Source organism: Symsagittifera roscoffensis, chromosome 2 (genome assembly GCF_963678635.1).
Source record: "Symsagittifera roscoffensis chromosome 2, txSymRosc1.1, whole genome shotgun sequence".
Classification (NCBI taxonomy): domain Eukaryota; kingdom Metazoa; phylum Xenacoelomorpha; order Acoela; family Convolutidae; genus Symsagittifera; species Symsagittifera roscoffensis.
Window position 1 is genome coordinate 75,375,743 of NC_087063.1, and position 25,814 is coordinate 75,401,556.

A 25,814-nucleotide genomic window follows, 5' to 3' on the forward strand; every position below is an offset into this window, starting at 1 on the left:
AGACGCCAATCGATCCGAACACAACATTGCCAAAGTGATTGGTTCTCATATAAAACTTCAACATGTTTTTGAAGTACGAAAACTTCAATCTCAGAAAAACAGGCGAAAGCAAAATTATTAGCATAAGGCAAGCTGTTAGTAATTTCCGATCTTGCATTATACCAACAAATCGTGGTTCAACACCAACTGATCCGAAAGCAAAAACATACCAAAAAAATTGTTGTCATAAAAAAATTCAACATATTTTTGGAAACACGAAAATTCAATCCCATAAAAACTGACAAGAAACACAACAACTATCATTATGCAAGCTTTTAGTTATTCTCGAGCGTTCAACAAGCCAAAAAGTTCTGGTTGGGCGCCAACTGCTCCGAAAACAAAAATATCCAAAGAAACGTTTGTCATGTTTGTCATAAAAACGTCAGCAAATTACGTCAATTGGAATTACGAAAAATTCAGAAACGCAGACGAAAAAGCAGCATTAGCATTAAGAAAGCTTAATTAGCCACTAGCATTAACAAAGCTCTATGTATTTTCTGAGCGTCTTTAATATTTACGAATTTCTTTTTGTTTTAAGTTTCTATTAGAGCAGCCCAGCTTGATAAAAAGTAGATTCGAAAGTAAACGTTTTTCTTACATGAATTTTTTAAAAAAAGTTAAAAGTTTATTCACGTTTGTAGCACTATTTCAAATGAAAAGCGTAATATACTTTCCCTTAAGCATTGAAGTTTGCAATAAATTTAAGAAGAAACATAAGTTGAGTTGTCAAAAAAAAACCGATTTGGGGATTATTAATTTTTAGGATTTTTATCGAAACAAAACTTCAAGATCACCATTGTAAAAAAAACAACTTGAAGTTCGTCACAAATTAAAATCCTTTTGAAGAAAACAATAAAAAAACAAGCTCCAGTATTGAAGAATCATATGAATAAAAACTACAAAGCGGCAACTAAGTTAGCAATATTGGATTTTACGGTCATTGAGCCAAAAAAATGATGTCAAAAACTTAAGCATTAGAACTCGTTTAAAATTTTGAAGCTTTAGGCTACACTCAAGCATAAAAATTTATTTTGTCTTTTATACAATGCTTTTAGAGACAGACAATCAAAACCATAAAAAAAAATGGACTCCGATTGAGCCGAGAACAAAATACGACAGAAAATATCGAGCCGCAAAAAATAAATTTCGAAATTTTGGCTAAAATTTTCCTAAAAGGATGAAATCATCAGCTGTTCCTGCTCTCATACGACGCATATGGAGGTAACCAAGCCAATAAATTATTAACCGAAACGTACCAATCGAAGAAACCTTACATTTGAGAAAAAACAGAAAGTAAATTATTTTTGTATTCAGCTTTTCAGTCCAGCCTTTCTTCAATAAAAATCTACTTTCGAAGCAAGAAGGCGATCACTTTTTTGCGCAATTACCGCCATTGGAGAGAGCAATTTATCATTTTTTTGCAAATGAACTCGAAATGAGCTCAAAAAATGCATACATACCTAAGTGCATACATAAATGAATTGAAATTTACGAGACAATTCTCCAGTCAGCAGAAAACCTTAGTAGTTTCCTTGTTGAAAAAATAACAAAATGATGCTGACTTGTAAACATTTACTCCTAAACACAGCGGCAAAATGCATTTCGAAAAAATATAAATATAGATTGAAAAGGAGTTCAAAAAAGCAAGAATACAAGAAAAGAAAACTTGAACTCAGAAGCGAAGCTGTACTTCGCAAACACAAGCGATAAAACGGCAGAAAAAAGCTCTGAATGGGTCAAAAAATGCAAAGAGGAAAATAGGTAAGTCTGATAAAAATTCTGTACCGGAATCCAATCTGCTGACTTTCCAAGCCCTAGCTGATTCCTATCGAAAGTACGGATAATACGCTTTTGCTGGGGAGATTACATCTCCATTTGATTTTTTTTCGGATAAAGAGAAGCAAAGAAATTGCAAATAACAGCTCTAAACAGGGAAACAAAATCAATTAAAAAAACACTTTGAGAAAAAAGTTTGCAAGATTAAGAAAATCATGTTTTCATATCTGCTCCACAACCACTTGTAATTTTACTAACACAAGGGATCAATAAAGCAGCAGTTTTTGTCAAACTGCCAATGCTATGCAGCAAAAATTAGACAAAAAAATGATTTCAAGGATGCGGATTTGAATCTCCGACCTGTTGATTACGAGTCTCGCGTCCTGGCAACTGCGACACATTCTGTTAGCAGTAAACTAGTGTCCCAGCTATTGCTGGATCAACCTGTTTTAAAAATTTCAACAAAGAGGCAAAAAAAGCTATGCATATTTTGCGATGCAACGAAAGGGTACCATTGCAAGATAGAAATAATTAATTGGGAAAAAATTAAAAACAACTGGAAATATGAAAAAAAAACAATCACAAAAAAAACAGACGAGAAACACTTCCACCACAATAAATTTTCCACCACTTCCATAGAGTGTCGGCTAGCCAAACAACACGTGGTTAGACGCCAATCGATCCGAACACAACATTGCCAAAGTGAATGGTTCTCATAGAAAACTTCAACATGTTTTTGAAAGTACGAAACTTCAATCTAAGAAAAACAGGCGAAAGCAAAATCAATAAGATAAGGCCAGCTCTTATTAAAATCCAGACTTCCATTATGCCAACAACTCGTGCTTTGACACCGATTGATCTGAAAACAAAAACTTACCAAAAAAATTGTTGTCATAAAAAAATTCAACATATTTTTGGAAACACGAAAACTCAATCTCAGAAAAACTGACAAGAAACACAACATCTATCATTATGCAAGCTTTTAGTTTTTTCGAGCGTTCAACAAGCCAAGAATTTCTGGTTGGACGCCAACTGATCCGAAAACAAAAATATCTAAAGAAATTTTTGTCATAAAAACGTCAGCAAATTTTTGGAATTACGAAAAAATCAATATCAGAAAAGCAACGAAAAACACAACCACTAGCATTAAGAAAGCTTTAAGTACTTTCTGAGCCTCCACAAAGGCAAAAAAACGTCGTTAGACGCCATTTAATTCGAAAACAAAAACACCAAAAGCAGTGGATGTCATAGGAACTCATGAAAAAAACTGAATCTCAGGAAAGAACATGAAATCTCAGGAAAGAACATACGAACATGAAAAAAACTGAATCTCAGGAAAGCAATGGAAACACAAGAACTAGCATTGAGCAAGTTTTTATTTTTTTTTGAGCGGACACTAAGCCTCAACACGTGTTTAGACGCCAATTGATCTGAAAACAAAAATACCAATGGAATAGTTTTCATTTAAAAAATCATAATTTTTTTGGAAGTATGAAAAACCCAATCTGAGAAAAACAGACGTGAAACACAACCACTACGATCAAGCAAGCTTAAGATTTTTCCGTAGGCAAAATTTTTTTCAGTACAAAACTTTGGAAGTGTCGCTAAAGCAGGGGGGTTTCCACAAGCCTTTCTCGCCAGTTAAAGTCAATTTTAAAGGGTAGTTCTTGAGAAAAATCAAAAAGACTGGAAAAGAAAAAAGTGAAAAACGTTTCCAAAGCCTATCAAAAAAATGGACCAATGAAAAACCTCATCCCATACATTATGATAAAACTTGCTTTTATCACACAAGATTTCTAGGCAAACAAGCTGGAATCAAAGCCGACAATCCTACAGCAGAAACTAGCTGAGCCAAAAAATAAGATATATTTTTTTATGTTGAGAAAATTTTAAATCCCCCCTGAAACTACATTGAAAATTACTCGCAAATACCATCATACTTGCCTACAGCTAAAAATCATTCATGCACACTTAAGCCGACAAATTTTGAGCAGACCAACGAAAGTGCCATCATTCTATTTTTACCAGGAAAAAAAACTTTCATATTTGTACATACTGCAAAAAGGACTTTTCAGACCCTAGGATACAGGGCAACCGGGATACCTCCACGCCAAGTGGGAAGAATCGTAGAAGTTGTTAAGGTTCAAGCAAGTTCAATTTCTTGTAGATATTTACTGGGGAAAATGTCGCAAGTGTAAATAATCCATTATAATCTGTTAAAATTGATTTTTTGTCATTAAAAAAGAAGATTATTTTCCATTTCTAATCAATTGTATCAATCGGTTTTAATTATGGAGAATGACAATGAACACCTAAAATAATCGAGTTTTATCCATGAAAGTCCAGCGCAGAAAAACATATAAGAAAATAATTTTGGTTCAACGCTGACTGTCATTGATAACGTACAGATCAGAACTGACTTCGTTCGAAGTTTTTCTTGTTCTTCTGATGAGATTAAAGGTTTACGTAACACCCCCCCCCCTCCCCCTAAAAAGAAATGGAAAATATTGTTAAGTAGATTCAATTCGTGGACTTTCTGAACTATCAGAAAGCAGCAAAACTAGGATTCTCAATAGAAAACTTATGTGCCAATTTACTATTTTATTTAGAGAGGCGGAGATTCTTTAGGAGTTATCATAGGGTTGAGATTGTTAATTAGATCCGAGAATGGGAAATAAAATTTTTCAGACAAGATTTTTAGTAAAAACTACAAAGTTAAATTTATAATAATTGAAATTGCGGTTATAATATATGTGTTAAACTACTTTTCTCGTATAAAGGTAGGTAATTTGAGACACGAGTATTTTCAATAAAAAACAATGAGTTTTGAGCTTACAGCCCTCAACTCCATGCCCATATAGTTCAAACTTAATTGCTTGCTGAAATTAATTGCTCCAAGTAACGTACTTAGACCTTCGCTCCAATTCATCGACTATATATTTCAAATCATCGGCATACTCCCTCAGCTGCTGATTCCAAGCCTCAAGATCATCATTTTTATTTTCTGTTTCATTTTGCAGGATATCTACTATAGTTCTGATTGCTCTAGGAAGGTCATGCATTCGCTCGTGAATTTCTCTATTCCAGTGAACCTCAAATAAGTGCGCCAAATCGACTGCTCTGCTAGTCGAACCACTGATTGTTTGTTCCTCGAATCGCCCCTCGGATCTCTGGAAGTTTCCGGCGCAGTTGGTAATACTTTGTCGCAATTTTGGAGTCAATAAACAACGCAATTCAGATTCTTCGGGCAGATGCCTGCGGTTTACTTTGTTCAAGTCATTGAGAAAGTTTGTCAAGTCCTCGCCACAGAGCAAGTGAGGGTTAACTTGTCGATGAAATTCAATTTTTGGAATATTCAGGATACAATTGCAGTTCGTGTGATTATCTAAAACTGCAGTTTCTAAACATCCTGTTATGTTTGTTGAAACATTTCGAAAAAATAGTTAAAATATTGCAGAAAATGTTTGTCAAATCATAGTGTTAAACTAAATCATTCTGAACTCAACCTAAATTTATCATTTACAATATTGACCATTCTGTCAACAAAATTTTTTACGGGGCAAGATCTAGTACCCGATTGCAATACCCGATTGCAAGGGTAATAATTTGAATAAAGAGAGCTTTAATTTTTTGAAGTTCAGTTATTAGAGATCTTGGTATGTTGAAATCTTGCCAAACCAAGCTGCCGTATATTATATGAATATTGATCAGGGTTTCAAAAACGTCGTGAAAGCGATAATTTTCATTGGCCCACAAAATTTTCTGATCAAAAAATTTCAGCCATATTTTTATATAAAGAAACCTCGGCCGAAAACAAATAGTCCAACAAGTCATTTTAAAATAACAGAATACGAAGTTTTAAGCAACGGTCGAGAACAACAATTTAATCCATTAATTTTAACCGGAGGCAAAGCAATTTTTATTGGTTCAGGACACGGTTCGAGACTTTATAAGTCAAGCCAGACACGGATCCAGGCTCAAATTTCATAGTCGCGCCAAAAGTCTGAGCAAAAAAATCTGAACATAAAACATGAATTTGGAATGTGTAATGATTGTTGGTTATTAAACTCCAAAAATTAAACTCTCACAACATCATGAAAAACAATGACAGTTTAAAAAATTACATTACGAGGCCAAACGGTGCACTGGATAATTTTGTGTCTTTTCTTTCCTGGATTCCAGAGACAAGTCCTGAAACTTGTTCCAAAATGTAAGTGGATTCCATTTACAAAATTTCAGTGGATTCCGCGTACAAAAAGCTGTAACGTAAATTTTGTCGGCACCTTGATTTTGTTGCGGGTTCTGCAACGAGCGAATATAGGTAGTTGTTCCGGATTTCGCAATTGTAAGTAGTTTCTACAAATTTATGCGGATTCCGCTTACAATCTGCGGATTCCGCTTACAATTTGCGGATTCCGCTTAGAGTTTGCGGAATCCGCTTATAATTTACGGATTCCACTTACAGTTGCAGATTCCGCGACAGCTTAAGTTTACTAAACACATATATTATTATTTGTTCATGGATTCCACAAACTGGTTCCGGATTCCACGCATTTTGTTGCAAATTCCGCAAAGTTGCCTTTTTTGGAGCGATTTTGAGCAACACAGTGTTTTAGCTATTTGTTCTTGGAAACCAAAATAGCAGAGAAAATCAATGAAAAATAGTAATGTTCCGGATTCCGCGACATATCTGATTTTCGCCTCCTGCGGAATCCACGTACATTTCACAGAATGCACAGTTTGGCCTCGTAATGTATGTCTCAGATTTGGCGAAAAATTACATGACAAAAATCAAAATTGTCTTGAATAAAAATCACCCCAAGCATAAACATTCTGTTATTTTCTCCAAAAAAGGCAATTTCGAACTTAAATGTATAAAAAATTTCAAATGAAAAACGCGAATCTTCAGATTTTTTGGCATTCAACGCTGTGCTTGTATAGAAGGAATGCTCAGTTGGAAAAGGTTTCAGACAAAGTCAAAGCCGCCCAGTTACTTGAAAAATTCTGGGCACAACATTTTGCGTGACGGTTTGTGAAAAAGTTATTGAAAGCCAAGGAGGTTGTTTGAAAAATTTAATAGAACTACTTATTTTTGAAGACATTTTGCAACCGACAAAATAGTGTTGCTTTGTGCTCAAAAAAAATATTTCAAAAGCGACCACTCCTACAAATGTTATGGTGTTTTGTGTTCGGTTTGTTTGTCTTTTAATGCGTTTTTATTTTGTCTTTAAAAGCGTAAACGCAAATTAAAACACACCAAAAAATGACCCAAAATGAAACCAGCACATTGATTTTATTGAAAGTCAGAAAAGAAAGAGGATCATAAAACAAAGCTGAAAAAAATCAAATTTTGTGATGCTTATTTTCTACACAGAGGCAAAGTAGAGCTATGTACCACTTGCGTTACAACGAAAGACTTGTTAATCACGAAACCCACTTCGGTGAAAAAAAAATTGAAAACAAAATCTCTCTTAAGTTTTATGTCCCAATTTGCCTCAAAAGAATTTCATTCTAATAAAAACACGAGAATAACAAATGCTAGCTTAAGATAGCAAAACTTAAAATTACCAAGAAGTGAAAAATCCAGTAGGTTAGGGTAGACACCCATTGATCCGATAAGAAAATAGTTTCGTACAGCTTGAGCAATAGAAATTTAGAATTAATATGTTTTAGATTGAAAACGTATTAATAAACTGTTCTAATTCTAGTGTCTATGTACAAGGTATGTACATAAGCTTAAGTGTTAAAACGTTAAAAGGAAGTATTTGAATTAAGACGTTAAAAAGGACAACTGAACTTCCGTTCATATCGACTGATGGTCGTAACTAAACTGGTATTAATTAAAATACCGAAGGTCATTATAACAAACTAAAAACAAATCACAACATTTCCCGCCGGGAAAAAAAATGAAACTACAAACTAACTATATAACTCTATACACACCCTTTTTCCCCCTCAGAAGATGGAAGAAATTTTACAAACTGCGCCCAGAGGGTAAATATACAGCGGCAAAATAAAATCCACAAATTGAAAGAGAATGTAGCAATGTACAGGGTGTCTATACAGAATTACAATTTTTTTTTTACAGAATACGGTAACTAACTAAGTAAAACTAATCCACAACATGTACATTAACATGTACAATTGTATCTACAGGTAAAATTAAAAAGTCCGGCGAAAATATAGATTATAAAATTGTTTTGATAAGTTTGGTTTGATATGACGATTATAAGAATTGTTCCTCGAACTCATCCAGTTTAGCTCTCACATCTGAATCTATAGTTGATGAGATCTCGCTGTAGTTATCCATCTCTAATGAAGAGTCTTTCGAGGTCGGGTCAGATAAATTGGTGGTCGAAGAATTTTCTAGAAGTTGGGTCTTCGTAGTTGATGCCGCAAGTTTGCCCGTCGGGAGGGAGTTTCTTGAAGACCATGTCAAAGTAGTTTCTGCGACTAAGATCTGTCTAGGGGGTGCCTCCGCTAATGGAGTCAGAAGATCCGAAGGAGAGTTGACAGAGAAAGTAGACAATTCCGGTGCCTGCGAGAATACACACGTTATCGCCCCTTGGTCATCTTTCTCTTGCACCACGTCGATAAATCGTCGTTTTCCGTAAAACTGTGGGGGGCCCACATTTCTACGTGGTCTGGAGTTTCTGGTCTTTGGAGTCACACTGGTGGTCTGTTCCGGAATACTGTCTATAATAATAGGGTTATCCTGAGATCCTTCGCTAGTATTCGCGTGGTGTATGACTACAATCTCCCGTGGGTCGTTGTTTGCTGACCCTTCTGAGCTCGAAGGTGGGGTTTCGGCATGACCTGTAATACTTAAGCCCTGATTAGTCTCGGAGTAGGGGTTTTGGGGTACGTTATTATTGGTCACATCGTCAAAGTAATCCTCGATTATCCCGTCCCACGAATCTAGGTTTAAGGAAGATGAACCTGAAGAAAGTTTAGGAGCGTCTTGAGTGGCCGAGCTCGCAGTCGGTGCGCTAGTCCCTGGACTGATAATCTCCGTTCTCGGGGTGCCTTGTCTCGAATGGACAGCTGATGATGTTCCAGTTTTCTTCGGTGGGGAGAGTTTCCTTTTCCCAGCTAAACTCGAATGAATATGAGTATTATGCCCAGTGGGTGTCTGATTAACTATTATCTTTTTGGGCCCCGGGAGTATTTTTCCTTTTATAGCTAGATCCGATTTACGTAAAACGTGGCCATTGTCGAGGGTAACAGTGTGCTCTGAAGAATCGATTATATCCTTCTTAACTAGATTAAAGTAAGGATCCCCATTTTTTCTGTTAGACGCCTTTCTATATAAATTACCTCCCGTTACTGCTTTTCTTTTTCCCAGTGGATCTAACGTTCGGGTATTGTCGTCCGTGTTTGTGCGAAGTCTGAATGTCCTAGATAATGGCAAGTTTTCTTCTGGGTCCGAAGTGCTGTCCCTTTCCTCGTCCAGATAGCCATCCTCTGCCCCGTCGTGTAGTTCCCAGTTGGTAGCCCGCTCTTTTGACAAGATAGCCTTTCCTTTATCTAAATGTTCAATTTTGGACATGAGATTTTTCCACCTAGTGTTCGCTACTCTATTAAAGTGCTTTTCAAACGGGGTACAGCCGATCGCCGTTTGCTTTGAGATTCTCAGATTCCAGATGATTTTCTCGATCGAATCGTTTAGAGATGGTTTCGGTATTTCGTATGACATTGCCAGTAATTTCGATTTGATTGTGTGCACAAGTTTTTCCACTAGCCCGTTGGATCTGTGGTCTCCGACCGTGCAGTAGATGATTTCTATATTAAATTTATCGCAGAAGTTTTTGAAATCGTGTGAAAGAAAGCATGACCCATGGTCGACTCTAATTTTTCTTGGGAAACCGTGAAGATGACAGTAATCGTTTAGGAATGAAATTACGTTTCTTGTAGAGGTGTTATTTACAATCTTGGCCGAAGGGAACTTAGTGTAGCGGTCGATACACAGTAAAATATATTTGTTGTTACCCCAACTAGTGTGCCAGTCGGTCATGTCTAGGGGTTTGACCTTGAGAAATACGCAATTTTGAAGTGAAATTTTAATTTTAAAAAATTCGAATTGAGCATGTCATGCTCAATTTTCTCGAACCAACTGAAAAGTGAAAAAGTCAGAGATCAGAACACCCGAATTAACAATTGCGGGAAACTACTCAAGAAAAAGGCAGGAAATTGCTGTTCGCAATTTCTCGACACGAAATATCAAGAGAGTAGAGCTGTCTTATCTCGAAAACAGGAGAAAACAACATTGACTTGAGAAAGGATCACTATTCGAATGGAATAGTGTGGACCTTCAATGGAATAGAGGACAGCTCGAGTGTCCTAATGGTCCAAACGAAAACTTCAATTCTTGAGACAGAACTTACTTTCGTTATTGAAACTAATTGGCCTTAAAACTTATTTAGTTATATTAGTTAATTCTCAAGCTGCTCATCTTTAACTTACTCCTCATACTCAAGTGCGTCGATATGTAAGTTCCAATTTAAATTTCTCGAGTGTATTTTATGATAGTTATGTTGAGATAAGGCGAGTTTTAGGTTGATCCATCTGAAATGGATCAAAGTTCCACTGTCCAATAAAAAGTAACTAAGCGGATTGTTCCGACCCGGTTTTTAACGGCGTTCATGTATTTTGGGTATTCCGAGACCTAAGTATGGGGACGTTTTTATTTCTAGAGTGGGGGGGTATTTTGGTAGTGGCCTTTAAGCTGTAATGGGTTCTAGTCTCATGTCGCAAGCGAACCGAATTGGCTCCGACCGTTCTTGAGGCGGAAAAACACAAGAGATAGTGTCCCTGACTCTTGAGCCAATGGTTATAGGGCCTATTTTTCTTGAGCCTCATATGTGACTAAAGTAGGCGACTGTTACATAGTGTTTTTATGGCGCTCCTGGGTGTTTTTACGACATCATGACTACGGAGTCGAACCCACTTGACACAGCTCCGGGCTACATGCCCATTCTAGAGTACCGGTGGTACGGTTCAGCGGGAACGTGTAAACCTCCCGGTTGTACCGTGATAGCTTTTTAAGAAAACTCAAGAAAACTTCCTGGTACGCTCTCCGAACGAGGCTTAGCTAACCGAGTAAAGGGGGGCAACTAGGGGGACAAAAACACGAGCAAAAAAGGAAAACAAATAGGAACAAAAACTATAAAACGAAAAAAGACAGTGACTTTGATACCAAATTAGTTGGATCGAACCTTTGTATTAATTAAATAGTATACACATACTGTTTTACAAGACCGATCGTTTCGATCAATCTAGCAATTTAAACCAGTAACCTTGGTAAGGTGCCCGAGTGGGGGGCGTTGTTAAGGGTTTTTAGATAGATTGCGACCCAACCGGACCACTAGGAGACTTGACTGGAAAGGGTGACCAGTCGAGTGGGAAAGAGGTTCACGAGGATCGAAACGGAACACCAGGAGACTTGATTGGAAGAGGTGACCAGTCGAGTGGGAAAGTGGGTCAGCTGTCAAGGGCAGAACAGAGACAACCAGCACAGGGCCACCACAAGAGGACGCACAAGGGTGTTCTCAAGTCGGACAACGGGTATCGTTAGAATCCACATCACATTATAAGAAATAAGTGTAAAATTGGATAGGCGGAGTCCCATCGTTTTGAGGCAGTTTTTACTCAAGCAGACCTGGAAACAGGTCTACGGTTTTCTCAAGAGAGGTTTAGCACCCGGCGCTTAAGGGATTTTTCGGCTTAAGAGGGGGGCTAAACAGGGGGGAGGTTAGCAGGGGGGCTGGCTAGGTTAGAGGTTGGCAGTTGTAAATTGTAAAAAGGGGGGAACTAGAGTAACTAAATAATCGACATCGTTGATTCAGTTACATTAGCCATCAACACGCGTGGTAACAATAGGTGGATATCCAGAATTTATCTCGAGTTAAGATTGGTACGCTGGTTGGATCGGTAGGGGGGATCGGATATAGACAGTTTTCGTGACACCTCATAAGACAACTAGTGGGGGGAGGAAAACGCGTGGCAATTAGGTACCAGACATTTTTTTTTGAAAGAAAGTTGACATTTGTCTCCTTTGAATTTTAGGTGGGTTGATTACTCTGTTTTGTTATTTTTCTGGTATAAAATTTTATTTTTTATATACATTGTTGCATTGTGGGAAAAATTTGCGATTGGTTTTCAATACAAACAGGTGATCACAAGATACCTGCACACAAGTTTTGGCTCCCAATTGCTGGGAACATTCAAAAAGAGGTAACTAAAAAAGGGGGGGCCAGATTTGGCAACCAAGAGAGGGTTTTTGGGAAAATTTTCACTAGAGCTTGAGTGGTGGTACAAGGTATAGACAACCAAGAGGTCCCTACAACGAAGAAGAAAGAAATCCTACATCCAGACACTCAGTGACGAGTCTTGGGACAGTACCGAACTAGTCTAGGGACATTGCAGTCTGGGGACGGTCTTGGAGCAACACGGTCTTGGGACAGTGCAACTTTGGGGCAGTCTTGGACCAGAGCAGTCTTGGTACGAAGCAGTCTTGGGACAGTACCGAACTAGTCTAGGGACATTGCAGTCTGGGGACGGTCTTGGAGCAACACGGTCTTGGGACAGTGCAACTTTGGGGCAGTCTTGGACCAGAGCAGTCTTGGTACGAAGCGGTCTTGGGACGTTAGTCTTGGGACATTGGTCTTGGGACATTGGTCTTGGGCCATTAGTCTTGGGACATTAGTCTTGGGCCATTGGTCTTGGGACGTTAGTCTTGGGACATTGGTCTTGGGCCATTGGTCTTGGGACATTAGTCTTGGGCCATTGGTCTTGGGACATTAGTCTTGGGCCATTGGTCTTGGGACGTTAGTCTTGGGACATTGGTCTTGGGCCATTGGTCTTGGGACGTTAGTCTTGGGACATTAGTCTTGGGCCATTGGTCTTGGGACGTTAGTCGTGGGACATTGGTCTTGGGACGTTAGTCTTGGGACATTGGTCTTGGGACGTTAGTCTTGGGACATTGGTCTTGGGCCATTGGTCTTGGGACATTAGTCTTGGGCCATTGGTCTTGGGACATTAGTCTTGGGACGTTAGTCTTGGGACGTTGGTCTTGGGACGTTAGTCTTGGGCCATTGGTCTTGGGACGTTAGTCTTGGGACATTAGTCTTGGGCCATTGGTCTTGGGACGTTAGTCTTGGGACGTTGGTCTTGGGCCATTGGTCTTGGGACGTTAGTCTTGGGACGTTGGTCTTGGGACGCTGGTCTAAAGGTACCAACGAGAAGTACTGGGACAACGCTGAACGGTCTTGGGACGGTAAAGAGAAAGCCTTGGAACAACATTAGGAAGGGGGTACTACAAAAGTAATAGGTTAGGTTGAAGCACCAAGTATAACAACACGTTCAACACGTTCCCTATCCTAACCGAACTCGAAAGAGCTTACAAGAGTTCAAGAAAAACGGTTTTTAGCGAATTGTTAATTTCTTTTTCCTTGGAATTTTTAAAAAACCCTAGAATAGAATCGTGTATATAATAAAATTGTAAATAAAAGCAGTTGTAGATAGAAATAATGAGGCGGAGTAGGGTACCGGTGCTCGAAAAAAGGTCAAGTGGATCGAACACGAAATATAATTCATCGCTGCGCGGAACGACATCAACGGGCCCAAAGATAACAAAGAAGAACTTTTCAGTTAACATGGTCAGTACGAGGAGTGGCACCGAGAGCAAGACACGAGAAGATGTGGGGGAAAAACAGGTGGAGCCCACAATCGAAATCGACCTAGAGACACCAGACCAGAGCGTAGATGAAGTGGAGAAGAGGACAACGGAATCCACACCGATGCCCCACGTGGAAGACCAAAGTCAAAAAACCGTGGAGTTTTCACGAATAGACGCATTGGAAGACACAACAGGCAATACCCGAGAGACGGTGAAAAACGACTCTCAAGTGAAAAAGACATCCTTCACAGACAAGTTTGCAATGATGGTCGGACTCAAATCGAAGGAAAACGTGACTGAAGAACCAAAAACAGAAAGAGCACGAACATTTGGTACAGTGAGCACGAAGACGACAGAAACCGGCAAGAATGAGGAACAAGCTAAAGCAGAGGCTACGGCCGAAGAGAAACCCACGGCTGACCTTGAAGAGACTACCATTGAGCTGGGCGATTTGTTGACGAAATTAAATCAGATCGACAAAAGACTTAAGAACAGTGAAGAAGACAGAGAGGTGATAAGAAAGGAGATAAGATACAACAAGCATGAGTATCTAGACAGTTATTTCAACCTGGCTAAGGCAACAGAGGAGAGACTCAAGGAAATGTCAGACAAGGTAGAAGCCACCAATGAAGAACGAGAAAAGAACATCAAAACAGACATGCAACATTTGAAGAACAGATATGATGATGTTAACAGCCAATTAGGGAGCCTAGAAAGGAGAATGGACACAATGAGCAGGAGTCAGGCCGAGAGTTCGTGTGCAATACAGGCGAAGTTGGATGCAATCTTGAGAGGTTCTACTTCACAAGAAAGACCGCCAGCGGATCGTACGCAAGGCACCAGAGTTGACTTTGTAGAACCACAAAGGAACAAACGGCAATCGACACCGTTGCCCATAACCAGGGATGCAATAAGCATAGCACCGACAGCTGCGAAAACAATAATGAAGAATGGAATGTCGAATACAACGACTGGTCCGGGAGATGCAACAGCTAACAGCAACACAGGACCGGATGCTATGACATGGGCCAGCACTTGGGAGATGATGAACAGGACCCTAGAGGCCTTCGCCACGAGGAACACTGACTCGAGCGATAGGAGAGAGGGAAAAACGAGAAAGACATTCAAGAAGCCAAAGGAATTCAAAGACGACTCCGATGGATGCATTGACACTTGGGTGGAAGTGATGAGATTACATCTAGAGCAAGATAACTTGAGTGACGAAAGGCAAGCATGTACAGCCATACTGAGCAACTTGGAAGGAACGGCATTAAAATGCGTGGTCGCAAAGAAGGAGGAAGAACGCGACACTGCGGACAAAATCTTCGAGATATTGCTGAATCGATTCGGGTCAGGCATGAAGGGTCACCAAGCGATGATGCGATTTGAAAAGAGAAGGCAGAGGGACGACGAGTCAATAGATCGATTCCTAGATGACCTCGAGAGCTTGAGAAGGAGGAGTGACCCAGAGGAGTCGACAAACAGACGGAACTTTAGCATTGCCTCGAAGTTCATTGATGGGGTGAAAAGTGATGACTTAAGGACAATGTTAGCAACATACTACACATTGTCGAAGGACAGCGCACCCACCCCAGAAGAGATGAGACAGAAATCGAGAGAATACATGCTAATGAAACCTAAGAAGTACTCATATTCTGAAAACAGGAACACGCAAGGGGGAAGTCAACCCCAGAGGTCATCATGGTACAAACCTAGAGATGATATGGATAAGCGCAGGTCATGCGCGAACTGCGGGTCAGCGGATCATCATGTGGCTGACTGCACAACGTACAAACAAGGTATGAAGAGCCTAGGTTATGCACCGGATGAGGAGGATATGAGTCAGATGGAGGAACAAGAGTACTATAATGGCTTAATCATCAAGATAGGCGCCAGATGCTTTTTCTGTAACCAGGAGGGGCACTTCAGAATGGATTGTCCCTTGTTCTGGGAAGCGGTCAAGGACCAGAATCACCCCAAACATAAGTTGGCATTAGCGGCGGTGCAGAATCAGCGGAACAGGCAAAACGAGTTCGAATCTAGGAACTTAGGGGCACCAATTACCGAGTTGCCGACGAAGACAGTGAAAGCTGTTACACATGTTAGCGGTGCGTTAGAATCCGCAGCCGGAAGCTCTCTGGAGATAAATTATGAGAAAGCGGCGACGGAAGCAATTGCCAAAGTGAAACAAGATCTGGCAGCGAAAGAAATAGAGCAACGACTAAAGTTGGAGATCGAGAGACAGAATTTTAACGAAGCATTAACCGGAACGAACGTAGTACCAGAGGCTAGAACGGGCTCAACAAAGAACGGGAATTGTAACACCGTGAAAATGGTGACAGGTAAACCCTTTGGAATATCGAAAATCGGAGCAAGAATAATGTCGATAATCACAGTGGGCGGCCACGAGGTGACTAGAAACTTGAGCGAGCCGAGCGACCAGACGTTAATGCACATTGACGTGTATGCAGACTACTTGAGTGGAATAAGTCCACAAACTACTTCTAGAGCGCTAAGGACACTACTCACGAGAGGGGGCAGCAAGTCGGTACGTGTTGATAACAGATACACTGAAGCTTATGGTCCACACGAGGTTATGCTAAACATAGATGGAATCAACATCTATACCAAGACGATGATAACATGCGACGAAGACCTGATTGGACAAATCTATGTAGGGAAGGAGGAATTGAAGGTAAGATCGATTGGACACTGTGCTATGCTTGAAGAAGATGCAATGCACATCGGAACGGAAGCAGACGTGACAGGGCACGTGTTGGACATAAGTGGCAAGAAGACTCAGTTACGTGGGTTACTTGACACGGGAGCGGTCTTGAGTGTCATACCAATTGAGACTTGGGAGCGAATGGGCTTCAACAAAGATGATTTGATAGACTCGAGAATACGGCTGTCAGCTGCGAACAAAGGGGCCCTTCGGGTGCTAGGCAGGACGCCGATAATAGCCCTCAATTTGGGAGAACGTAACCTGTGGATGAGCTTTATCGTGGTAGAAAACCTGGATGAATCTGACCAATTCATTTTGGGCAGAGACTTCATCAGGAATTTCGACGTAACGATTGATCTAAATAATGCAATGTTCAGGATACGGAACCCGGATAGGAGGTACGCAATCAAACCGGTAAATTTAATAATGGCAAATGAAAACAAAGCACCGGTATTCTTGAGCAGGAGAGTGAGGCTAAAAGCTAATGAAGCAGCAATCGTGAGCTTGAGGATGAAAAACTACAATGAACTAAGTGACAGTAAGCAAGTATGTATAGTTCCAAACCCTAATAGTCAAAGTGCTGCTGTTTTAGGAAGATCATTTTCGATAACGAAGAGTGGTCTCTGCGTCAGTGTCTTGTTGAATACCCTTGACATACCGATCACGATACAGAGAGGGAGGAAACTGGGATATGCTTTGCCGGTCAAAACTCAATATGAAACGATTGAGAACTTAAAATAAAATGAAGTTGTTGATTGTCCCAATCACAGGGATAAAATTTGTATCTTGAGACGATTGCAAAAAATTAAATATTCTTCAGGCCTTATTAAATCACTTAAGTCAGAAACGGACGATGGGCTGTCGAGCTGTTCCAACTTTCCAGAGCGACCCACACTAGATGAGATGCAGATAGATAAACCGGTTCTGCCGGAGATTGAACATTTGAGGGGCAAACTGAAAGATGAACAGCTCGAAGCCATCAAGGACGTACTAGAGCGGAACGAAGAAGTTTTCTCGAGGCATAAGGCGGATATCGGGTGTTGTAATTTTGTTGAGCATGAAATAGAACTTGAGGAAAACGCGGTACCGCACAGGGAGGGGGCGAGGCGTATGACCCCACACAAATCGGACGCGTGTAGAAAAGAAATCGAGACGTTACTAGAGTATGACATGATAGAACCATCCAAGTCACCGTGGGCGTGTGGAGTAGTGATGGCCAAAAAGAAAGGCGACCAGTTGAGGTTCTGTTTTGACTTTCGATACCTGAACTCCGTCACGGTGAAGGATGCCTATCCCATACCTAGAATTGATGAAAGCCTCTCGAAGTTAGGTGATGCAAAATTTTTTACGACTCTTGATTTAGGCTCGGCTTTTTGGCAGGTACCATTAAGGAAGCAAGACAGGGACAAGACAGGGTTCGCCTGCGAGTTAGGTCTGTTTCAATGGAAACGGATGCCGTTTGGACTCTGCAATGCCACAGCCACGTTCCAACGGCTGATGGCACACGCGCTGATAGGCGTGACGAAGAAGTATGGCAACCTGGTAATGTGCTATGTGGACGACGTGGTAATAGCGACGCCAACACTAGAAGACCACATTGAGAGACTTGATGAGGTGTTCGCGTGCATGAAAAGATCGGGGCTGAAGTGCAAACCATCAAAGTGTGAAATACTCAAGGACTCAATTAAATACTTGGGCAGGATGGTAGATAAGCACGGTATCAGACCTGATCCAGACGCCGTGGAAGCAGTCCTAACCTGGAAGTCACCGAAGACGGAGCACCAGCTGATGAGTTTCCTGGGTTTCGCAAACTATTATAGAGAATTCATCAAGGGCTACGCGGACAAGGTATACCCCATGCAACAATTAATGAGACATAAGGGCAAGAAGTTCACGTGGAACAACGCGGCAGAAGAGTCATTCCAGAGAATAAAGAAAGAGCTGTGTGAGGCACCAGTACTGGGTATGCCGACTGAGAAGGGGATGTACGTGCTAGACACGGATGCGTCAGTAGTGGCTATTTCTGGGATTCTCCATCAAGAACAAGAATGGAATGGGAAGACAGTCTTGAGACCAATAGCATACGGGAGCAAAGTCCTAAGTGACACAGAAATGAAGTACGGAGCACCGAAAGCAGAGATGTTCGCAGTAGTCACCTTTGTCGAGAAATACAGAGCATACCTAGGCAGTGAACCTTTCAAGCTGCGAGTAGATAACCGAGCACTAAGCTGGCTGAAAACGTACTCAATGGACCAGAGCTATATTGGGAGATGGATAGTTCGCTTGGACGGATACAACATGATAATTGAGCATAGAACGCGAGACAAACATCAAAATGCCGACAGCTTGAGCAAGAAGACGGAGTTCTATGAGAGACAAGAACAAAGAGAGGCGGACAGACCTGAGATCAAAGATGGCTTTTCCTTCATGGACAAGGATACGTACGACAGTCTTCCACTCACGAGATGGCTAGACAAATCAGGCAAACCGATTGAAGATCATCCAGAACTACCAAAAGAGCCTCTTGAAAAAACCATATTGAAGAAAAGCAGAGGGATTCCAATGGGAATAATGCTCAAGTCCAAGATCGTGAGGGAAACACTCAAGGCGAAAGGCTATGATCTCAATCAGATAGAGGAGGGAACGGTCCGAATAGATGAAGACTTAATGAGGTTGCTTGAGAAACTATCGGATGACAAGCCCGTGGTCCAAGGGAAAAGTCAGGAGGCACCGGAACTAACCATACTTCGGAGAGAAAAAACAGTGAACAATACTGACGCCTCAAAAGGAAGCACCACTGATAGCAAGGAAGTCGTGCGATCACTAGTTGAAAAAATCCCCGAAAAAATTCTGGAGCAAACAAAAGTCAGGGATAAGAAAGTGACATTCAGAGAAGAAATTGAACACCTGGGACTAGATCAAGAGTCCGGGGAGTGGTCCAGATTCATGGAAGAAGACGAAACCGGAGAAGGAAAATTGTCCGGGGAGCGTAAAGAATGGGATGAAGACTCGGACGAGAGCAGTGAAGATCGAGACAGTCTATGCATGATACTGGCGGAAGAGAAGATGAGACAGCACGACAGGGATTTACAGACAGATCCATCTTCAGGGACGTACAATCTGGAAATGCAAGAGGTACGAGGTGGAGAAGAGCTCGAGAAAATAGCAGTTTCAAGAAAGCCTCTTAGGGAACTATCGTGCAACTCAAACGTCAGAACGAATCTGGTACCAGAGGACGACATGAAGATCATGAAAAGGATAATATGTGTGAAACTGAGCGATGACATCCACAATCCTGGTGAGATGAATGGACAGATCATGGCGTTAAAGGAGCACGTTAAGGCGAGATATAGACTGTCTGACCTAATAAGGGCCCAGAAGAATGACAAAATGACAAGTAACCTCTCCAAATGGATCCATACTGGAGTCAAGGAGAAGGGGGAACTTGAGGAAGACAGCTACAAGATCTTGAGCCAGTTCTACAAAGAAAAGAGAGACTTACTTTACCACACAGCGGAAGGGGTGGTAGCGTGCAAGAGAAGAGATGAGGAAAAGATATTACACAAACACAACCTCATCATACTACCACAACTGTACCAAACGGAAGTGCTCTTCAGATCACACGACCAAATGGGCCATCAGGGGATAGATAAAGTACAACAAAGGATACTTCACAGGTTTGACTGGCCGGGAATGAGAAAAGCTTGCGAGAGATGGGTGAATGCCTGCCTAGCATGCCTTCAAGTAAAAGACCCAAGGAAGATGAAGTTTCCCCTCAAGTCTGTCGAGAGTTCGGAATTCAATGAAGTGGTGCAGATAGACCATCAGAAAATTTGCATGACGGAATCGGGTTATAACCAAATACTAGTTATAATAGATCACTTCACCAAGTTGGCGGAAGCTGTTCCGTGCCAGACAGCCTCAGCAGAGGAAACATGTGATCACCTGATAACGCATTGGATATCGCGGTATGGTTGCCCAATGACTTTCCAGTCAGACAACGGCAAGGCTTTTGTGGGGGACTTAACAAAAGAATTGATGAAGAGGTCACACATTGCTCAAGCACACTCGACGACCTATCATCCACAGACCAATGGGTTGGTAGAAAGACAGAACAGGACACTAGTCAACATGCTCAGGGTGTACTGCTCAAGGTACATGACGGACTGGGACAAATACCTGCCACAGGTAGTAGGAGCCTACAATACTACCCAGCACTCTACAACGGGTATCAGCCCTTTCATGATGTTGACGGGCAGGGAAAGGGCAATGCCTTTGACATTCTTCTATCCGGAATACGAGGGGAAGAGGACGTCGCCTCAAGCATACGTGAAGGAAGCGATCAAAAGACAACAAGAGCTGAACGAGGTATGTCGGAGAAACACTGCGCAGGCGCAAGCGAGGCAACGCAAGAAATATGACGAAAAGATACTGAGAGCAAAGCCATACGAAGTGGGCCAATACGTGTGGGTCTTTCAAAATGTCATACCGCCCAAGGGAACAAAGAAACTACTCAAGAAATGGAGAGGACCGTTCATGATTACGGAAGTACATCAACAAGGAAGGTTCTATCGCTTGAGTACAGGGCGAGCAGCACATTACGAAAATCTGAAACCTCACGTTCCGTCCCCGGAGGATTGGTGCCTGCCGAAGGACATGGAGGGTCTTGACTACCTGGTGGTGGAACCAGCGTGCGAAGTGAATGAGAAAGGCACCAGGGAGAAAAATGATGGCAATGAGAACTTGAGTTTGGACGACAACGAAAAGATAGAAGTGGAGTCGGATGCAGGTTCATTCGTAGAAGAAGACTGGAACGACCCAGAGCAAAACGAGGTACCGAAGTGGATGGAACCGGATCGACCAACACCACCGGAAACCAGGAAGGGCAATCGTAAACGCACAGGCATGAGGTACAATAGGTACGGGGATGACTTCTTGATCGATAAGATACAGCCAGAGAAGTTAAGCGATGAACTACTAGGCGTAGGCGAACTGGAAGCCGGAGAGGAATGGCAGGTCATTGACGATGGTGGACATTATCCGCAGGATGATTACTCGACGCCAGAAGTGGAGACGGATCTCGAGCAGGGTGAAATAGAAAGGAGGGAGAATACGAATTTGAGGATTCTAGAGTGGATGCGTGATGTCAAGGACGAGGGTCACGAAGGACAAAGCATGCAGCAAGTCGATGTATCAGCAGCAAAGTACATGAAGACAGCGGAGCCTCTTTTCGGATGGACAGCAACAGACAGGCCACTGGACATCCCTAAGGACAATTCAGAACCGACTACATCGACGGGGACGTCGATAAATATTTTTGTCCGGGGAGTAGGGGTAGGACTTACCCACACCGAAAATTCGATGATAAAAAAGCTCAAGGAAGTGAGGGAAACAAGCGGATTGGAACTGGAGGAAGAAGAACCAGAGCCTACCATAGGAAGGAATTTCAAAACGAAATTCGAAATACCCAATGAATACTCAGAGAACATCATGATAACGGATAGCGACTTCATCCTGTCAAACAGGACCAGCGCGATCTGCATCACGGCGGACATGAGTTTCAAATCAAGATTGGAGGCTGACTTCAAAAGAGAATACCAGAACGTAGAGTTTCTGTTCAGACAGAGGCCAGGACTGGGAGGCATGGCGGCGCTTCCACCGTCAGTGGCACAGGTCCCGGGCAAATACCTCTGCTTCCTAGTAACGAGAGTCAACGACAGGAACACAATTGATCCCGAACACGTGATATTGGCACTGACAAGACTACGTGACTTCATGATTGAAAGAGGAATATTGGAGGTCTCGATGCCGGTGTACGACCCAAACAGGGGCAAACTGAGCTCGAGGGAATTGTACGCCATCCTACATGTGGTCTTTGCAGAAACGGAGATAGTGGTGCATCTTCACAAGAAGTACTACTTGAGCATCGCCTGAGTCGGGTACACGGGAGCGTCGAGTCGGGTGTGAGGGAAGAATCTTGAGCTAGGTATTGGGGTACGAAACAGGTAGGGGATCTTATGGGTGATTGGCATGACAATTATCATTTTAAATGAATGATGGTGCTAAAACATAAAATGTGTCTGCATGTTTTTTAGAAAATTTAAATTGAATCATTTTAGTAGGGTGAAAAGGAGAGGGTTTTTAATCATAAAAGTAATGGGGCTTTCTGGTTAGGAACACAGCTTGTCGGTCTAAATATCGGGTGTTATTTTCAGATTGATTTGTTGATCTCAAATTGACTACTCATCTGTATTCAATCAAAAGATGAGAACGACATCTCAAGAAAACTCAAGTTGCTCAGGTAAAACTCAAGTGGCTCAGGTAAAACTCAAGTTGCTCAGGTAAAACTCAAGTGCTAATACTCAAAGAGTCAATCGAAGTCACAGAAATGGCCGATCGATACTGGAAGTCCATGCCATCGGCTCTGAAAAAGCCCACACTTGACGAACTGTACAGACGGCTGAGAGATCTGGATTACACTCAAGTGAACGAGAGAATGGCAGTGATGCTGAATGCCATCCTACAATTGGAGGATGAGGGCGAGTGTCGAGAGTCTGCGACGGAGGCGGTCTTGATGGTAGGCTACACCACTGAAGGGGTGTCCGATCAAGAACAAACCAGATGGCTGTCCTGGAACGTGGATGGAGCGATAAGGGGGTTCGATTTGGCGAGGAACCCTGGTCTAAACAACAACACAGAGTATGGCGCGGGGGAATTCCCACTGCCGGCCAGACCATCAGTCAGGCCCGCGAGCCAGAGTACGAGTAAAGTACCATCGATGTCACGGGCACAGCAGACGGGGGAGGCTTATCCGGACGTCAGTGCCATGAAAAAAGAACTCGAGAGAACCCAGCGGGAGAGGAATAAGGCGAACCTCGACCGGGATCAAGCGGTGCTCGAGAGGGATCAAGCGCGGAGAGAATTGGACATAATGAAGGCGGAACGGCTGCAGGCAGAAAGGGTGCGGGAGAATGCCGCGAATTGTGAGCAGCTGAAGCAGGCTCTCGAGAGAGACCAAGCAAAACTTGAGAGGATCCAGCAACAACAGCGCGAGCTCGATATGCAAAAAGGGGCTAGGCCCAAAGAGCGGGTAGTGACTGTCTCAAGGCCAGAGTCACGCATGGAAGTGGACGAAGCTCCTAGGTCAAAGGGACGATTCAACCTCGATCGTGCGGCGCAAGAACATATGAATGAGGGGCTGGAGGTATGGATACCACCAGAATCAACGTCCTCCCTGCGTGGAATGGAGACTCAAGTAATACGACCATTGATGGACGTCGCGCTGCCTGGATACACACCGAGTTCGACCCCAGGTAGTAGTGGCGGCTCGTCACGGCTGAAAGAGTTGCAGGAGAGGTTACAGCTGAGGAATCGCGAGAGTCCGGTAAGAGTGGATTTACCCTCGACTTGGGGGGAACAGCCTGTCAGGAGTGTGATGATCTCGAGCTACAAGAAGAATGCGGATGGGAGATATCGCAAGCACAATCGTATAGACTGGAATCCGGCGCAGAGAGAGAGAAGAGATTGCTTCCACGATGCGACTTGGGTGGAGTACTTCACGTATCCTCGAGTGCCTGAAGGCTCGGTTCACTTGATCATTGGAGACAGCTTGCTGCGGGTGCTGACCCGGATCCAATCCCATTGGCAAACGGGAATCTTGAGCTTCGCCGGAGCCGCAACGCCGCAGATGTTAGCGACTCTTGAGATGCTAGGGATGGTGAGTGTGTACACAGTCACCCTGATGGTCGGGACGAATGATGTGTCAAGGGGGGAAGCGAGGAAGGTGACAAGGCTGCATGAAAAGATGAGCTGCATTCTCGAGGAAATACGGATCCAAATGGACCCGTCCATTCTCACGGTGTGTACCGTTCCCTACAACATGGGAGCGGATCAACATGCGGTAGAGATGAATACGAAAGTGCGCAGCCTGAACGAAACAATCAGGAAGATTCATCAGAGGAGTGTCCTTCCCCTTAGGCTACTGGACGTGGCTGAGCAAATGGAATTAACCTCTTTCCCTGACGATGCATCTGCGGATGGCATTCACTTTGACAGGCCCAGAGGGGTGGAATGGTTGAACGACGTCTTTCAAAGGCATATATGCGCGCTAGAGGCGGATTTGCTGGAAACAGCACAGGTCACGTTCGGACCACCCCCAAACCCACCCTTCTTCAACCCGAGATCTTTGTCGAGTCGCTTGGGCGAGAGGGCCGGTTCTAGAGATAGTGAGAGGAATAGCCGGGCCAAGTTGCCGAGCACCACGCCTATGGAAGCTGATGAAGTGACATCAGCAACTCCCCAGGGGTCGGTAATGTCCTCAGTGGTGGTTGCGGAGAAAAAGAGGTCAGAGAAGCCACTGGAGACCAGCAGACAGAAGTATGAGGAGAAGGTCAAGGAACTGGATCTGGAAGACCTAGAGTGTAGACAGGAGCTAGCGAGGGCTTTGGGTCTTGAGCAGGTCTCACATGAAGACTTGGGGAGGCACAAGTGCGTGGACTGGTTGAAGGCTCATGAAACGCGTTTCTCGAGAGCGAAGTTGACAGAGACAGCAGACCTGAGTGGAATTCCCACTAAGTCGATGATGGGACCAATTAATTACAGACCTCTCAAGTCCTCGGGGAGCCCGGGACTGGTGGTGGAGCCTCCCAAGCACCGGACCAGCATTGCCAGAATTAGAGTGGCCACTCCAGCACAGTTGAGAGTGGTCGACAAACTGATGAACCCAAGAGAGATGGAGTTACCAGACGCCGAATATGAAGGCGCAAAATTGGCCAATGACCCCCGATATGGAAAACCCTGTGGGCAGGCGCAACTGGCCAAAACCTTAGCGGTCTACGACAGGGCAGACCCAGCTGCAGCAAGGGTGGTGATCGTGGCAGGATCAGATTTTGAAGGTACGTCTCCCAAGTTGTTTTGGCCAGAAACCCTGATATACACCTTGCCGGGTGCGGAACTGAACCAGATGTTGACCCTGGTAGTGGCAATAAAGTCAGAAATGCCCTGCGAACCTGAGTTACTGCTGTTTGCGGGGATGAACGATCATCTGCACGCAACGGGATTTCTTGAGCAGCTCAAGGGTGGTGAACCTACGCCAAAGAGGATCTGGGAGGCCATCCAGACCTTATTCGCGGCGATTAATGAAGTACAGGAGAATGTTGCCTCAAGATTCGGCGCCAAGACAAGAGTGGCGTTCACAACATCCCCCGGGTACTCGAGCATGCCGCTGGCTCTGCAATTCGTGTACGCGATCTTGATCTTGATCGCAGAGGGGAATGGGTGGCGTGTCCTGATGGCAGCTCCCAACCGAGAATTGGAACCGACGAAATTGAGGCTGTGCAAGTCAGAACTCGCGGCAGCGTGGGCGGACGTCTCCCATGCATTGAGAGGCTTTCACGAGTTGGCTGATATCCTCATCGTATTGGACGAGGTCCTCCTACTGGAAATATCTAACTTTGCCAGGCAACTCAAGCTCAGCCCGATCCTTAGGGATGATCACCCAGTGATAATTCACCTGACGGCTAGTCTGTGGTTTCGGGACATGGAGTTGACCATTACGAGCTCGACCAGCAGATCTAGAGGGCCAAACAACGAAAGGCA

General features: G+C 43.1%; 1 long non-coding RNA gene across 1 annotated transcript in view; it reads right to left on the reverse strand.

Annotated features, from left to right (window-relative positions):
• Nucleotides 1–4,480: 4,480 nt before the first annotated feature.
• Nucleotides 4,481–25,814, reverse strand: part of LOC134839199 (uncharacterized) — a 33,824-nt gene continuing 12,490 nt past the window's right edge. The window contains exon 3 of the long non-coding RNA XR_010162370.1: nt 4,481–5,200. This is a non-coding gene — a long non-coding RNA (uncharacterized LOC134839199). The remainder of the gene's footprint in view (nt 5,201–25,814) is intronic.